An 18,792-nucleotide genomic window follows, 5' to 3' on the forward strand; every position below is an offset into this window, starting at 1 on the left:
CTAACAGATATCTATAATATCTCGAAGGCAATTGTTTTTAATATATCTCCTTGCTTATAAGACTAAACTCCACAAACCATGAACAATAATCCTATCTAATAAAAGAGTGATATGCAAATTGACCATCATGCCAACACACAAGATAGCTGCGCCCATGTGGACACAAGATGGCTTCCACAAGATGGCCAGCAGGGGAGGGCAGTTCGGAGGGACCAGGCCTGCAGGGGAGGGAAGTTAGGGGTGACCAGGCTGGCAGATGAGGGTAGTTGGGGACAACCGGGCCTGCAGGGAAGGGCAGTTGCGGGGGACCCAGGCCTGCAGGGGATAGCAGTTGGGAGGGGGGACCAGGCCTGAGGGGAGGGCACTTAGGGGTGACCAGGCCTGCAGGGGAGGGCAGTTATGGACAATCAGGCTGGCAGGGGAGCAGTTAGACATCAATCAGGCTGGCAGGGGAGTGGTTAGGGAGTTATCAGGCTGGCAGGCAGAAGTGGTTAGGGGCAATCAGGAAGGCAGGCAGGTGAGCAGTTGGGAGCCAGCAGTCCTGGATTGTGAGAGGGATATCTGATTGTCTGTTTAGGCCCCATCCTACTGGGGCAGCCGGGCACCCCTTGAGGTGACCCAGATTGGAGAAGGTGCAGTCTGGGCTTTGTGCATCAGGCCTCCAGTATTTAATATATTTTATTGATTTTTTTACAGAGAGGAAGGGAGAGAGATAGAGAGCTAGAAACGTCGATGAGAGAGAAACATCGACCAGCTGCCTCTTGCATACCCCCTACTGGGGATGTGCTCGCAACTAACATACATGCCGCTGACCGGAATTGACCCTTCAGTCCACAGACTGATGCTCTACACTGAGCCAAACCGGTTTCGGCCAGGCCTCTAGTATTTAATACTTGCTCTAACATGTTATATTAAAATGTATCTCACTACAATTCTCCTTCAAAAATCCATCCATGTTTTTATTTTCAAGTCAGTTATTATTTTCAAGTGCTATAATATATAGCATTTCATTGTACTTTTTAAAAATCCTCACCCAAGGATATGTTTATTATTGATTTTATTTTAGAGAGAGAGGAAGGTAAAGAGAGAAAAAGAAACACCAATGGGTTGCCTCCTCGATCCACCCTGACCAGAGATCGAATCTGCAACCTGTTAGTGTACCTGACAACTATTCTAACCAACTGAGCCAGGGTTCATTATACTTTTATCCATTTTATTTTCTTTACTGATGGACTGAAAGCTGTTTTCATTTTTTTTCTACTATGAATTGTGATAGCTTCTTATGTTTATGTGAAAGTCAAATAATTAGAAGTGAAGATATTTTATTATTTAAAGATACATTATTTTCTATATAGATAATCTGAAAAAATGAATGAGTAGATTTAAATTAAAAAAAGTATTTTAAAAAATGTTTAACATGGCATCTTAATACAACACCAACATATAGGCTATCCCAAAAAATGTACATAGACTTTGAATGATTATAGAGTCAGTGGTTATTAATATACAGTTTATTTTTGAAATTTAAAATAATCTATAAAAATGAATAATTTTTTGCCAACACCTGTTTTTAAACTGATGACCATTCTGGTCCAGGCACTGCTGATAGATAATGCAAAGCAAGAAAATCACAAACATCAAAAATTATTTTATTTGGTATTTGTATGACCTCAATTTGTTCACTGTTGCTGGTTTTGTACCATAAATTTTATCTTTCATGTATCCTCATTAAAAAAAAAAAAAGTCTAGTGGATAAATTTTGTTTGTTCAAAGCTTAGTCTGGCTTTATCCATTATTTCAAAGCAGTTAAGCCTAAAAAGGTGAAAATTAAGGGACTTATAAGCTGTTAAAGTGTGTATACGTTTTGAAGGGTACCCTTTGTCCCCCAAAAATGTATACACACTCTGAATAATTATAAAGGCAATGTTTGTACTTCATTGATGTTTTCAAAGTCCAGTAGCATTTTAAGATAAATTCCCTTTGTTTAAAGCTTAGTCTGGCTGAAAAGAAAGAAATATCAATTGAGCTATCAGCTGTTCAAGTGTTTATACATGTTTTGGGGACACCCTGTATATAAAGCAGTAGTTACTATTACAGCCTTTCTTTTCTCTTCAAATTCTATTTATTTCAATTTTTATAATTTTCATCTCACACTTCCTTTCTGATATTTTGAGAAAAATGTATGAATCCACACTCATTTTGTTTACAGTTCAACACAACTATTGACTATTTTTTAAATAAAAATGTTACATTTTTTATGTTTATGATCTGCAGAAAGTTTGTCCATTTATTTTTCTGCTTACTTATTATTAGCACTTCCTGCTGATGTTCCAGTGATTGAATACCTCCTCTGATCTTTCTGAAATCACTAGTTTTATTCAGTTTGACACCTGCTCTGGCAGCTCTGTCATGTGTTTGCTTGGAGATAATACCTTCTATTTGTTTTTAATTTCTTTGGGCTCTGGTATTTCCTAGATGTCTGATAGCCCTTCTCTGTATTAATGTTTACAGTTAAGAAATCCTACAGCACTGTTGGCTGTTGCTCATTCTTTCAAATCCTCTCAGTTTTCACCAAATGATCCACGCTACCACTTTATTCCCATATCAAATCCCATGTGCCCACATTCTCTTTCTTATGTGTCCTTAACAACACCTGTTGCTCCAAAATATCCCATTTTCACCTCTAAGAATTTGCATGTTTTCCCTTTGTGTCCCTTACATATATTGATGTGAAGAAGGAAAATGAGTTGAATCGTCTTTTATTTGTGTTTTAATATAGGAAGAATCAGTGGTGGTGTGACTATATGGTTTGTCATCAAACCATTCTTTGAGTCAAAGATGACACTATTAAGGGCTAGGACTACCATATACTAACTTGAACATTTGGCATACTTTCATTCTTGGGAAAAGACTGACAAGCAAAAGTTTTGATAAGTTTACAAAAGCATAATCATTTTATCTAATGACATTCTGTAAATATATGAATGTCTTAAAGTAATGTATTGTGTGAAAAGAGCATGCAAACTTATTAAGTATAATTTAATTTTGAGAAAACATCATATTTCATACAATTTGGAGATGGATTTGTCTTTTACCTTTTGCTTTCAAATAGAGTGAATGACGAATGATATTAGTGTATCAATGGCAAGATACTGCCATAAACTGGCTCTGAGCTTCAAAGGCTCTCTCCCATTAGACAATATTTTTATTTGTAAAGGCAGAAAAGAGCTTGCCAATCATTACTAATGCTAGTTGATTGGTCAATTTTCTTTGCATGCCTAATTGAGAAGAATAAAAACCATAAATTGGTATGAGAATTGTATTAGAAATGATTAATTGTAGATTTTAGAAAATGTCATGTTCTCCAAAAGTACAATAGCTTTATTTTTTTTAAAGATTTTTTAAATTGACTTTTAGAGAGAGGAAGGAACAGGGAGAGAGAGAGATAGAAACATTGATGTGAGAAAGAAACATTGTTTGGCTGCCTCCTGCACACCCCCTACCTGGGATCAAACTAGCAACCCAGACTGGGAATCAAACTGGCCATCTTTCCATGTGGGTGAGGATGACCAACTGACCAACACCAGCCAGGGTATTAACTTTTGTTTTAAAATGCTAAATTTATACCTTTGATTCTGATTTAATAAGGATTATGCCTTATGCTTTGAAGTATTGATATACTGTAGTAAACTGAATAATGTCTCCTCCCAGCCCCCAGTACTTTAACTTCTGGAATCTATGAGTATGTTGCATGATAACAGGAATTTTTCAGACTCTGAAAATGTTGAAAACAAAAAGATAACCATGGCTTAAGCTGGTGAGCTTAATATAATTACAAGGGTCTTTATAAAGGCAGGCAGGAGGATCAGAATCAATGACAATGGAAAGAAAGGCCAGAGAGTGACAGAGGATTTGAAGATGCTAAACTGGTGGCATCTTCAAGATGAAGGAAGACATCATAAATCCAGGGATGCAGACGCCCTCTAATGGCTGGAAAGTTATCGAGACAAATTAGCCCCTGAAGAAGGTGTTTGACCACAAAGGGAAGAAAATAAATGTAAGTTGTTTTAAAGCATTAAGTTTGTAGTAATATGTTACACAGACATAGAAAACAAACACACATGTAACTATTCATAAGAAACTTTCACAGAATATATTCTCTAGGCATTAGACAGAAGTTGCTGAATTGTTCCTATGCTCCTGTTATCAAACACGAAAGCATCATATCTAATGAGGGAGATAAATTCACATAAATATAAATTACTTAATAATATATAATTAATTACATTTTATATTTATATATTTATTTTTATATATGTATTACCTTGTATACTTATATTTTCTATTTAATAAACATATAAGATGCCATACAAACATGTAATTAATCATATATTAAATATAAAGAAATATATATCCACTGTCAGATGTATTTTGAAAACTTACTTTATGTCATTATAATTGAATTTAAAGTAACTTCTGAGGCACCATTTTTACCAATGACAGACAACTTAATTTTGTCTCTCATTTTTATTTTTTTATTAAATTTCCAACAGAGAAGTCAATGGGGTATTGATATAACTCTGCCTTTTTGTTTCTAAATTCTCTACCTCTTCCTTTTCATTCTTCTGCAGTCACCCCTCCACTCAGAATCCTTACGAGATTCTCCATACCTCATTGCCTCACTTTCGATAGGAAAAAGTGCTATTCTATCATCACAATTTCTTCCTCACTCAATATTTTATGGCATTAGTTTAAAACTCTAACTCCTTTAGAATTTCCTCATAATATGCAAAGCCACGTTTTGAGATTGCAGAAATCCTTTATTCTATTAAAACCAGGCTCTTGTTAATAGGAAGCGCTTTGATATATTTTTTTCACATACAAAAAAAAAAATCTCTATTTAGAAACTTTGATGTCCTCTTTATTCAGGCTGTTATATAATCCTTCTTTTGGCAATAAATGCCAGTGGATAGAGTGTTAGAAACTACAAGAAACAAACCAGAGCCTTGATTACTTTCTCAAAAGATCTTATTCCACATCTATTATGTGGCTCACTCACCCCACTTCCAGCCAAAAGGCTTACCTCTGGCAGGGGGTGCCCCTTTAATAGGTACATTCAAGGACTGGCCACAAAGTCTCAGGGGCCAGGAAGCTTCAGAGCCTTTTCTCTCATCTCTTGTTCTGGGAAAACCTCTGCTTAAGCAAATAGGCTGCATTTTTAGAGCTCGAAGTTGTTTTCTTTTATGACAAGAGCCTTTGTGGATCTATTTTTGTGCTTTTCAAATAAACATGGCAGAAATCGAATGTCCACATAAGTAAACATAAAGTTCTATCTCAGCCTCCAAAACTACCACCACCAGCATCTCAGTATTTTACTTGTGCTTTTCTATATGATCAATTTTAACTCCCATATGTGTGGATTAGCACCCTATTATGGGCTGAGATTCTGGGAATGAGTTCCCTGGCATCCAACAGCTTTTTGTCAATCTGGAATAGTCATTATGTAGAAATCATGCTGGAGTCTTTCCCAGAAAGGTACAGATCCGATTATAGGAATTATAGAAAGACGAAGAGAATTTGTCCACAGAAATTGGTGTAAGCATTGCTGAAAGGTTCCTGAAATGCAAGTCTCCACCAGTGTCCTGTGTGGCTCATTGAGATTAAACTGTTAGAACAACAAGTATGTCCACAGAGAGCACAGATCAGAGAGGAGAGTTTTGGTTAGAAATGTAAAGATGAGATTGGGCTTCGGAGATGCCAAGGTTGGTAGTGTATGACAGAGGAGGGTCCTGGATTACTCAGTGATGGCACTGGACTACTTAGTATGATGCAGAAGAGTTAATAAAAGAGAATCATAATGTCATCCACTGGAGGATGGAGAAGTCCCAAATTTCAGACATTCCGTTAGTTACTCCTCAAGCATGATGGATTTGAATATGGCATGCCCTCCTAAAGTTGTGGAAACAAAGTACACTAATGCTAAATTCTTAAAGGCTAATAATTGTGCAGAAATATGCCATCATGAGCCTTCTTTGGGGACTGGGTCAAAATATGGGTTGAAATTAGTGAGGGTTGGTGTCAGGAGTAGAGGGAGAGAGACCTGAGCTGTCAGGTGTCCAAGTAGCTGATTAAAATGGCAAGCCAAGAATGAAAGAGTTCATCACTTTTATCACTTTATTTGGTGACATAAGCAGGAGTCTAAAACCAGAGGAAATGCCAACTCCTCATCTTCCATTTTCCGCTACGGAATGACCCACTAGTCCAAGGTCAGGTGGATCTGGAGAGACATGGGGTTGTTTCACTGTTGAGGGAGCCCTCAACAAAAGACTTTGGTAATGTTATGGATCCTGATGTGGGAGGTAGGGAGAGGTGGTGGGTTAGGAGTGGACAAGTATGAACAGATACTGAGTCAGAGTAGGGAATAGTGTCTTCAAGGTTTCCTCCTCGCCCCTCTCTCCATAGGGAGATCTCAGCAGAAGGGCCCAAATAAGACCTCTGCTCAAGGCCTCAGTAGGAGTGCAAATAAGTACAAGGCATGACTGGCCATGGGAGGTGTGTCCTTGACTGCATCTTCCTTCAGAGACTGCAATGCACTCACTGGCCATGCACCAGGTCTGTGTGGGGAGGGCAGCTTTCTGCCAGGAAAAGCCTTTGTAATAGCATGTGGGCATGCCTGGAAACCTACACTTAGGTTTTTACCCAGGAACCAGACTCATCAGGTAGCAGGTGCCACTCAACCTACTTTAATTTATTCCTTTTATAGCCACTTAAAGTAACATGTAATATTTATCAGGCTCAGTCTGAGAGCAGTCTATGGAATAAGAAGGGTGACACTTGATGCTTATCTTAGGGAGCTATAAATTCCAGAGTCTATTCAGAGTTGTCTTTGATGACAAATATTTGAATTAAATTTGACACCTCACATCCAAACATTTTCCACATTTGGATTTGGGAAATTGTGCAAACATCGCATATAGGGTTTCATATTTATTGTAATCTCTATTAAAATGAATATTTTTATTACATTCATTATTACTGAAGCTGCCACCTCATTTCAAGCACCATGGTAGGCAATATGCTAAGTGGTCCCTAAAGTATATGCAGGAGAGGAACATTAAATATTAAATGAATATACATATTGCCTGTATTTGCCTTTGTGTGATTCAGATGAGCACCCTTTAAGCAGGATAGTCAAGGGCAATGTTTTATCAGTTTAGGCTACAAACTGTAAAGATTAGAAAGGACAGAACCCCAGGCTCATTGAAGGACATTTCCTCTACACTGAGTGTTGAATCCAGTTGAGACTTAGCTCTGAGGATTTCATTTAAACAAGGGAAGTGAGAATACTATAATATAACCAAGGACACTTGCTGTGGATTATCAGAACCCATTTTAGAAAAAAAAAATTCAGGTTAAAAAAAAGAACATTTTGAAAAAGTGCCATTTGCTAAAGAAGATACATTAGCTCAGCCAGTGTTGCTCAGTGGTTGAGCGTTGACCTATCAACCAGGAGGAGACAGTTCAATTCCTGGTCAGGACATATGTCCAAATTGTGGGCTCCATCCTTAGGGTGGGGTGTGCAGAAGGCAGCTGATCAATGATTCTCTCTCTCATCATGGATGTTTCTATCTCTCTCTCCCTCTTCCATCCTCTCTAAAATAAATGAAAATACATTTTAAAAGATGTAAAAATAAATAAATAAGTAAGTAAGTAAGTAAAATAAAGAAGATATGTTAACAATGAAGCAACATTCATAGCTCCAACTGATATACTATATTGGTCTTTGCAAAATGTACCTTAGTGGGTAAGGATTTTTTTTCTTGATCAAAAGCTGAAAGTTTTCTTCATTTTTTTAGTCTAAATTTAACACAGTCTTGGTTACTTTTGAAAGATCTCTGCTGTGCCAAAATCTGAAGGAATGTACTGTTTGCAATATCCAGTTGTCTGAATCATTGGGAATTGATGTCTTTAGCTAGCCAAACTGTAACAGAGATGTATTTTAGTTATTTAAATTGGGATTTCCCCCCTTTTTCCAGAACTAGAATCTCATGCTGTTCTGTGTCCTCAAGACCTTCTGTGATGTGTAGCATACATGGATAAGCAGGTCCTGGCTTTGTGGCCTTTGTAGGTTTCCCAATTCCATCATTGCTCCTGGGTGTCATTTTTCAGGGCAATCAAACGACCTGCATGAAGCGTAGCTCCTTTTATAGAGGTTATAAATCTGAAAAGCAGATTTCCAAACCTATCAGAAGTGTGTGTAAAATAAGAATACCTATTTTCTGAGTGAAGGCTTGAGGGAATCCTCTATGACTAAGTGACACTATTTTGACTACCTAGAGGTCATTTTTGCTTTCCTTTGTCACATCTGTTAGACAGGTGAAACTGCTTGGTATTTGAATTCTAGCTAGGAGGGATGCTACTATATTTTCTTGGATGTCTTTCTTATTTCATTTTGAGATGAAAGAAACCTTGGATGCAACAAGATAGTGAAAAACATTTGGGTGAGGAATTCTGTCTTCTATTTTTGCATCCGATTTTTACTACCTTTTAAAAGAGGTTGCAGATTCTTTTAGCCTACTAGAATTATCTAGAAAGATTTTTAAAAGGTGTGTTATTATGCTTGACTCATATCAGTTTCTCTAGGGATAGAGCCTCAGCATCAGATATTTTAAAATTTTCAAGTGATTCTAATGTTCAGGAGGTTGAATCATTGATCTAAGGCAAAATAGTTATATTCTTAAAAATCAAGTTTTCTATATATATTTAATGAAAATTTTGGATTCCATAATGTTTTGTTTTGTGTTTTCCTTTGGGGGGAGTCACAAATCTCCACTCTTCAAATAATCATACATTTATGGAAATAAACAAAGACCAATTAAATAAGAAAAACAAAGGCTGTATATTCAGAGCTTGCTATACAGCAATGGAGTGAACCACCCTCACTTGACTTTTGGCAGAAACTTAAAGCAGACAGAGGAGAGGGAAGGCTTTGTAGCAGGAAAGGGAAGGCTTCAGGGGTATCCTGCCTGGAGGTGCTGTCTTGGGGTACCCTGTGCAATGTGGTTTGGGTATAGAAATGGGTTTTGCTGGGTGTCCTAAGTTGGAAACAGGAGCAAAAATTAAAGAGCCTAATAGTCATGGTCATTTGGGGCTAATTGCTATACAAGTTATTGTTTAGCTTCCCAAATTATTATTAGAGATAGCAATCTGGCCTCCTATGATTCCAATTTACAGTGGGCTGGCTACTTGGGTTGTTCCTTTTAGTTAAGGAGGTTCATCTCCTGGGCAGGTTGCTGCAGATTATTTGGGTGAGAGTTTTATTTTAATATATGATCTGGCTATTTTTCCTAGTTTTGGTCTGTCTATCACATTTATCATCCAACTTCTTGACACCTAAAAAAAATTGAAAGGAAAAGAATAGAAAGGAAAAAAATAAAAGCCTAAATCTTGCCCCATGTAATAGTAGGGACTATTCCTCACCTCAATTCCCATTAATTAACTCCTTCACCTCTATTCTGTTTGCTTTTTTTGGGGGGGCTGGTGGGGGGCGAAGTGGGGAAAGAGTAAGCACACTGCATAAACCCACCTCCTAAGTGGCTACAGCCTGTGATTGCCTAGCTCATGTGGGCCCAGTTTGCATCAGCTCTTTCTTCACTTCCCCTTTGACATAAACATGGCTGCTACTATGAAGCTATTATGGAATTTTTGCAGATTATGGAGGTGGTGCAGGGATAATTTTAGCAAAATAGGAATAAAAATGATAATTTAAATCCATGAGTTTTAAAATTCAATGGCCATCTCCAATGCAAGGAAATTTTTTATTTCTCAGTTTCTGAGATTCTGCTCAGTAGCATGTTACAGAATAAACTTCCCATGCTTATGCCTCCATTCTTCATCTTTTTTTCCTGTGCACTTGGGGTCACTCCCACCATACTGGCCACATTCCATTTCTTAACTAAAGAAGTAGGAAGCTGAACATGTTTCCTGTATTCTAATGTGGTAAAACTTACACATCTGGTATAAAATTCTCTCATTTAGAGAGACTCAATTTTATCAACCAAAATGGCTCTTGAAGATATCTTCTGAAAAAAGTGCCTTCTACTCTAAGGCAAATACAGCTTCCTCTGATCATGGGAGCAAATACAGTTTATTTTCTTGTATTATTCTTCTCTAATTTTTTGTTTTTCTGTAAAATGAGTAATTGACCTAAGAGACTCACAGATCCCTTTCAGATCTGCAAGTGTGATTCTCAATGTACATATTCTACTGTAACATGTTCTGCAATATTATAACTAGCAGATACAAGGTATGAAAAGTTATTATGAATAGCTATAATGACTATTACCTTTGTACACTAGAATAAAGTTTTTTTCTTTAACCTTTGCTTTTCCAGAATCAGCAATTACTGTCTATGTCAATAATGAATTATCAATCAGGAAGGATACTTTCATTTAGGAAACTTTTTATCCCAAATTATGAGCAGAGAAGATTATCATGTAAATCAGTAAGTTTCAAGTATCTAAAAAATTTTGTTTATGTGTTATTTCAAATAATTTCCAGAGGTTGGCAATTTTTAAAAAGCTTTGCATTGAATAACTATCATATTAATGTTTCAATTTATGCTGCTTCCTTAACTAACATCTTTCTAGACATTTGGACTGTTACAGGAGGTATCATTAAGGCAAATACTAGATTGTGTCTTTTTTGGGCAGACAGGGAAGGGCTTTCTGGATATGTGATAGGTAAGCTGAAAACTGGAAAATAACTGGAAATTGGTCAGGCTGATAGAGGGAGAGTAAGGGGGAGATTATAAGCAAAAAGAAGAGCAAAGGACTAAGCCCTAAAGTGGGAATGGCATGAGTCTGAAAACAAGCCAATGTGGCTGAGCTTTTGGCAGAGGGAGCAATGAAGCATTAAGAGATTAGGCAAAAAGAACATGTACAGAACATATAGACACTGACAGCAACAGCAGTGTGGTGATAGTCAAAGGGAAAGGGGGTAGGGAAGGTGGAGGTGAGCAAATGAGGGTGGGGGGCGATGTGGACTGAGAGAGACTTTGCCTAGAGCAGCAGGCGAACAAAGCCATGTGCAGAAGATATTTTATTAAGTGGTACACTTGAAACCTGTATGGTTTTGCAAGTGAATGTCAGCCCAATAAATTCAATTAAAAAATAAGTAGAGACTAAAGATGGAAGCAGGAGCCAGACACTACAAATAGCTCAGAATTCAGGTAGAGAATTGTGCTCTTTGTCTTAAGAGCCATTAAAGTGTCTGAAAGAGGATGCTGTGATTAGTGGATAACAGATTGCAGGAGAGCAGGCATCAGTGAGGCCGGTGAGCAGGCTACAGCAGCTGTACAAGCAGGAAATTAAATCGGCCAGGGCAGAGTAGGTGGCAGTAAAGACAGAAGAAAGCTAGTAGATTCCAGATATATTTCAGGGGGAAAAATTGCATTTATTTTTCATTCTCCAAACTGAATCCTGTGTCTTATACAGCTAACAAACACCAGTAAATGTTCACCTGTCAGAAGGAACTCATCACAACAGAGCACTTTTCAATTCACCCAGCCTCCTGCTCTTTCAGAAAGCCAAGAAGAGGCTGTGTGAACACTATTTCCCAAGCAAAATGCAAGTTCAGATTAAATCACACAAAGCAGGTAACTGATTAAGAAACTAGGCAATGATTGTAAATTTATATTTTTCCTGGGTAACAGGCAGATGTGGAAAGCATACTTTGATATGTATAGTGTCTCCTGTGGGGAAAACAGTAAAAGGTGTTCCGAATGTCATAAAGTTGGATGCCATTCAACCTAAAGACACACCATTTTAACAATTAAAATTATATCCCTATGACTCCTCCATCAACTAACAGGTGTCGGGAAAGGGCCTCAGACTTTCTAGCATTGAGTCCAATTAAGTCATAAAATCTTGACTTACTAAATTAGACCATGGCCCGCATTTTGAAAAGCCGTAACTAATTACTCAGGACCGCTGGAGAAGCTCAGATTTTAAAGGAATCTGAGTTATTTAATTGAATGGCATTCATCTTTGCATGTAGAGCTCCCGTTATGAGTGATGTAGCTGTGATTATTCTATTATGAATTGATTCTGAGAGGGCCATTTCTAACACTTTCCCTAGAGCTCCATGGACTATAGTTGGAGGAAATAACTGACCAGTAGATGGAGCTTAGGATAAAACAATTTTAGCAAAAAGTAAATAAATGCTATGAAATAATTATTTATATATGATTTAGTCAAAAACTCTATGGAACACCCACTTTACATCTGGCTTTATGCTAGGTGCTGGGAATAAAAGAAATTCAAGAAACTTAGGGTAAATGGAGTTGTTGTTTTTTTTTTAATATAATAATGGTTCTGGGATAATTTAGAAGCAGTTGAACAAAGGAAGAAAAGGCCATATACATCTAGAGGGAAAGAAAGTATTCTGGAAGCCTGTCATTTGAGCTGAGTATTAAAATGAGTCCATATTCATTAAGTATGAAAGGGGATGGTGATACATTCAAGAGAGATAAATCAGCATATGCAAAAGCATAATATTATGCATGAGTGCATGCTTTTAGAGGGAAATGCAAATTTGGCTGAACTATAAGGGATTTAAAGAGTGCAACAATAGTTGGAGCTAGGAGTAAGCAGGGACAAAATCAGAAAACCTATGAAAACCATGCTGAAACTACTGACTTTATTAAAAATTCACAAACTCTGGGGAGGATGGGTATGTATGGGAGGGGGGGCAATGGTAAAATATGTACACAGATAATAATTTAATAAAAAAATAAAAAATAAAAATAAAAAACTAACCTAGGATTTGAGGATTGAAAAAGAAAAAAAAAATCACAAACTCAAATCCATTCTGGGGTTGGCAGGAAAGATGTGAAGGGGTCAGTCAGTAACCAGTAGGAAACTGGTAATCTCTATATTGAACTGGGCGAATGAGACCACTAATAAAATGCATTCAAATCTAACAGTCTTAAAACACGGAAGAGTGCCAAGCAAAATGTATCTGAAGAATGAATGCCATCAGGGCATTTAAACTCCCAAGTGATTCTAAGTGCAAGATAATCTAATAAACAATTTCAATATTGTCAGTGACATGGTCAGATTTAGTTTTAAAGCAATTACTATGGCTGTAAAATGAGGATGCACCTATGGAAGAAGAGAGATTATATCCTATATTAGAATATTATTTTAAAGTTAGTCCATATTATCATAGGTTGTTATAATAGCTTAAAACAGATAAGGTAAATTTGACTGAGGTAAATCAATGGAGATATAAATAAGTGGGTATTTTCAAGAGCTTTTTTTGTTTTTGTTAATCTTTACTGGAGGATTTTTTGATAGAGTGGGAGAGGCAGGGAGAGAGAGCAACAGACAGACTGACAGATAGACAGACAGAGAAACATGGATCGGTTGCCTCCCACATGTGCCTGAACCATAGTTGGGGATCAAATTTGCAACCCAGGTACTTGCCCTTGACTAGGAATTGAACTCACAACCCTTCAGTGCAAGGGTCAAGGCTCTAACCACTGTGCTTCATCAGTCAGGGCTTCAAGAGCTGTTTAAAATGCAAAATAATTTCATGATGATAGGGTAGATGTAGCCGTGAAGAGATAAGAGAATTAAGGGTAACTCCCTATTTTGTGGCTAGAATTCCTGTCACATGTCACATCGTGTGCTCAAATGGGCAGCGCCAGGTAGGATATTTGGGTAGGAAAAACATTGCCTGAGTGTAGGTGGTTTAAGTCAACATGAAATGCACTCAGATGAAGATTAGAAATCGGATCTGAGTTGACATCTATTTTGTATTTTTAATATTTAAGTGGCATCTAGTGTTTCTACAGAGTCCTACTTAGGGTGTGGCATACAGAAAAGGGGACAAATGAGGAACTAGATTTTGCAGTCAGTGGAATGGAAATCAGTGAAGCCAGAGAGTGGTGAGCCCTCCCCAGGGACCTCCTCAGAGTGCCACACAAAGAGCTCAGTGGGGATTCTTAAATAACAAAGGCCAAAGAGAGAGCCAGTGAGGAAGGTTAACACAGAGCCCAGGAAACCCAGCTCACTGCAGTGGTGGGAAGCCAAGACCATAAGGAGGCCAAGAAACAATGGTTTCTAATAAAAACAGTATTCATATTACCGAATGTTTAAAAGTACAAGTGAAATAGACGGAAAAGAGGCCATGTGCTTTGTAACAAGAAGTTTATGAAAAACTCCAGCAAGTTTCTTTTTCAGCAAGTAGTAGAGACGACGAAAGCCAGATTGTAATTCAGATGTGAATGGCAGGTGTGAAAAAGCAGGTGGCAGATATAAACATGTCATGCAAGAAGTTTGGATGGAAAGGGAAGACATTAAGACAGGAGCTGGAAGACGTATTATCAGAAGGCTTTGAAAAGCAGGGAGCATCATTAATGGGAGGGAAGATTTACACAAAGAATTCAAGACACAGATGTACCAAGACCTATATTCAATTATTGGCTTTCTTTTCTTTTCTTGTGTTAATTTTTTATTCCATCATATAATGATCATAGAAAACTATTTATTATGAGATTCTATTAATCTCAAAGCCACCTTTGTGGAGACCCTTCTATCATTATCTCAACTCCCCCCAAAAAAAGAACACTCATAGAATTTGGAAGGGGTAGAAGATTTAAGAAGACAACAAAATAAAACTATGTGACCCATGCATATACTATATTACATAGAACATTGCCAAAGTTTTGGTGGTTTTAACCAGCACTGGATGGCCACAGCTGATGCTTAGAAAAATCAAATTTTAATTAAAACCCTATGGATTTGTGAAAATTTTTAAAATTATCATTGCCATTTAATCCTTAACTAAATTCCACTCTCTTCTAGCCCAGCAGAGGCTTAAGTCGCCTTGTGGAATGCGTATAGCCCCTGCAATTCATTATAAAGCAGTTTCTCACTAAGAGCTTACAAGTGTCAGAATTTATGAACATCCAAGCCCAGATGATTTGATTTTTTTTCTCAGGGGCATGTTTGCTAATGCACAAATGTTATTCATTAATGTGCTAAGAGGTGTTCGCTAAAGCTGAGCTGTGGAATTACCTTAACTGCAGCAGAAAAGGCATCACTCTTCGCAGGCAAAGAATGCTGATGAGCCCAAGTTCTCCAAAGAACTGTGATGGTATAGAACAGCCCCAATAAATTAAACACATTTTACTGCTTCTGCTAATGTGCATGGGAAAAATTAAATCTATATCTTTTCCATTAATCTGTTTGGAAGGTTTCATCTCTAATGGAACTGATGGAAAAATTTAAGAGTGAGAGTGCAGATGGTTACCTTTTAAATTCCTGTTATTTGTTTCTATCACAAAGAAAGATGGAGTATCCCATCCAAACCTTTTGGCAGAATGGACACTGATTTCATCATACGGCTTAGGGTTCAGCAAATAACCATTTCTTACTTTGTAAGAAGATAAAATACACTTCTTACCTAAGAGGAGCCCAGGAGTTGTCAGTTTAGGGCTGATGTAGCAGGTCCATGTCATTTACACCCAGGCTCTTCCTTGATTCCTTCCCGCTCTGCCTTCCGGAGAATGTTGTCTCCTGACCCTGGCTTAAAACAGCTGCGTGTGCTCCAGCCATCGGATTCAGATTCCAAGGAGCTGGAAGTGTTGGGTAGGCAGCTGGAAAGATATGAGCTGGGAAAGATATGTGTGAGAGATGACAAACTGAAAAGAGACAATTCAGATCCCTATGTGAGCAGGAGAGATTCAGAGCCCCTCCAGTATGTGTCTCACCTGTGGCAGAACACCCAGGTGAAGGAGCCTTATCACTTAAAGATACTTCCTTTGAGACGGGGAGGGGGGGGGGGGCGGGAATGACTTGCTTCTTGCCTAGGGGTGTTCCAGCCTAAGGGTGTAAATTCTCTAAACTCTCAAGTATGTGGGCACTCGGTTAGGTCTCGGCCAGATGGGCTACACGCTTGCTCAGGACACTTGGTTTGGTTTCCACCCACTGGGTTGCCTGCTCAGGTTCCATGTGAGTGTATTTCTTCCCTACAGATAAATCCTCCCTGCTTTTGCTGTTGTTATCTCTTGTTTGAATTCATTCCTACAAACAAGACAAGAACTGGGGGTGCAGAGTAGTTTGGCCAGAGGTTATCTCTCTCCAGAGATCCACTGGACCACCGCTGACTGGAGAAAAAGAGAGAAGAGGAGGGTACTTTCTCCCTTTGAAGTTTACAGTTTATTGAAATAAATGGGCTCAAGTCATAACATATTGCTAATAAACTCACACAAAGTAGACAACCTTGTGACCATCAGCCAGACTGAGAAGGTAGCTTATCACCTGTGTTCATGATCAGCTTTAGGTGATATCGCTGAATAGTTTCATTGATGTTGTATCAGATACATAGCTTCCACCAGTGTGTGGGAATTTTAGTTGTTTCACAGCCTCAGCAACACTGACTAATGCTGCCTCTTTAATGTTCCGATAGGTATTGCTTTCTGGTTTTAATTTTTAGTTCTCTGTTGTAATTTATTTAATAGTCATTTGAATATCTCCTTTTGAAAAGTATCTGTTAAAATTTTGGTCAATTTTTAATAGTCTATAGTTTTCATTCTGTACAAGTTTCTATAAGTTTGTAAAAGCTCTTGAAATATACTGGATAAGAGTACATTGTATCCTGTATGCATCGAAACTATCCTCTCCCACTCTGAGGCTTGTATTTTCATTCTCTTAACATTTTATTTTATGAGCATAAATTGTTCATTTTAGTAAAGCTTTACTTCATTAATATTTTCCAATATAGTTAGTACATTTTGTGTGCCATTTAAGACATCTTTATTTTATCAAAAAAAAACAATGTTATCAGTTTCTGTCAGTTATACATATATATTTATATGTATATATCAGAGGCCTAGTGCATGGAAATTCGTGCACTGAGGGGGCATCCCTCAGCCCAGCCTGCCCCCTCTCACCATCCAGGAGCCCTTAGGGGATGTCCTCCTCTGTGGGAGGGAACCAGGCTGATCAGTGGAAGGCACTGCCCCCATCACCCCACTGCTGCTGCCACTGCCAGCCACCGCAACTGCCTGCTCTTAGCCCTCACTTCTTAGTGCTGGCCCTGCCCCCCACCCACTGGTGGGTGGGGGCAGTCTGGGGTCAGGCCGGCTGGGGGAAAGGCATTGGGAAGTTGAGACACAGCAAGTTGCATTCTGGCCAGCCTCTGTGGAGGTATGGCACCTGGACCCGGCCCACACTGCTGCCTCCGTGGTTGCCTCTTCAGAAGGGGGCATGGCACCCCCTTCTTGTAGCCTCTGCAAAAGGGGCCATGGCTATGGACCAGGAGCACCTGACTGGCCCCTCCTGCATGAACTCCAGACCTGCCAGCCTCTCGCCCGTGGTGCCAGTCCTAGGCCTTCACAGCTGCTGTGGCTTTGTCTGGATGGACGTTTGGAAGGACATGGGGAAGATGTCTGCCCTAATTTGCATATTACCCTTTTATTAGTATAGATTGTAACCAATCTGGAACTGATTTTTATCATGGTGGGTTCACTTCTTTTTCTCATATGGAAATTCTAATGCAACCCTTGGTCCTATATTCCTACACAATGCGGTATTATAAAGTTAGTGACTTTGTTACAAAGCAAATAAGAATATCTGTGTGGATCTGGATTGTTACTCAGCTTTTTTTCTCCCCTGCTTCTTTGGTGAACTAGTTTTTTCATGTACCAATAGCACACTGCTGTAATTACACTAACTGTTGGGAACTTAGTCCAAGTTTGTCCTTTATCCTCTGCTCAGTGCTGTTATTGATAACAGCCATTTCAGGATATATATTGACTTCTGGTAGCATAAGTGCACCAGCTTTGTTCCTCTGTAAGTTTTCTAGGTCATTGTTAGCTTTCTATATGCCATAGATGTTTTAAAATAAACCTGTCAGTTTCAATTGACTGCATCGTATTTACAGATTAAGCTGTGGTCCATTAACATCTTTACAATTTGAGCCTTCCAATCTGTGAACACAGAATTTTCTTCATGAGTTTAAGCTTTCTCTCTTATCTGTTTTGGAAAATTACTGAATTTTATTTCTTGTGGTGTAAATGATTTAAAATTAAATTTCCTGTGTATGATTGATAGACAGCACAACAATTACTTCTATTTTAATAATGTTTCTCATGACCCTGCAATATTTCCATACTAATTTACTGGGATTTTAGTATGCACTATTATGATGTTTTAACTAGTTATAGTTTTATATATCCTGTTCACTTATTATTTGTTTTGTATCCTGTTCTAATTACTATTTAAAAATTATTTTTTTCTAATTGTACCAATCTAGTATTTCAAATTCAAGGTGAATAAAAGTGTTGATAGCAGGTGTCCTTGACTTTTTCCCTATTTCAGAAAATATTTTTTGATATCTCACTTTAAATTTGAATTTTTGTTGTTGATGTTTCATAGGTACTGTTAAGCAGATTTCAATTTTTATTTTTGCCTCCCTGAGATGACTCAGTGGTTGAGCATCAATCCATGAACCAGGAGATTGTGGTTTGATTCCTGACTCAGGCGCATGCCTGGGTTTTGCGTTCAATTGATCCCTAGTGCAGGAAATAGCCGATAAATTATTCTCTCATCATTGCTGCATCTCTCTCTTCCTCTCTATGAATCAATAGAAACATCTTTTAAGTATTTTAACTTTAATTTGATAACAGTGATTATTATGATTGGATATTTATTTTAAAACTAGTGGCCCAGTGCACAAAATTCATGCAAGGGGTGGGGATTCCCTTAGCCCAGCCTGCACCCT

The sequence above is a fragment of the Pipistrellus hanaki genome (genome assembly GCF_964339955.1).
Source record: "Pipistrellus hanaki genome assembly, chromosome: 8".
NCBI classification, from domain to species: domain Eukaryota; kingdom Metazoa; phylum Chordata; class Mammalia; order Chiroptera; family Vespertilionidae; genus Pipistrellus; species Pipistrellus hanaki.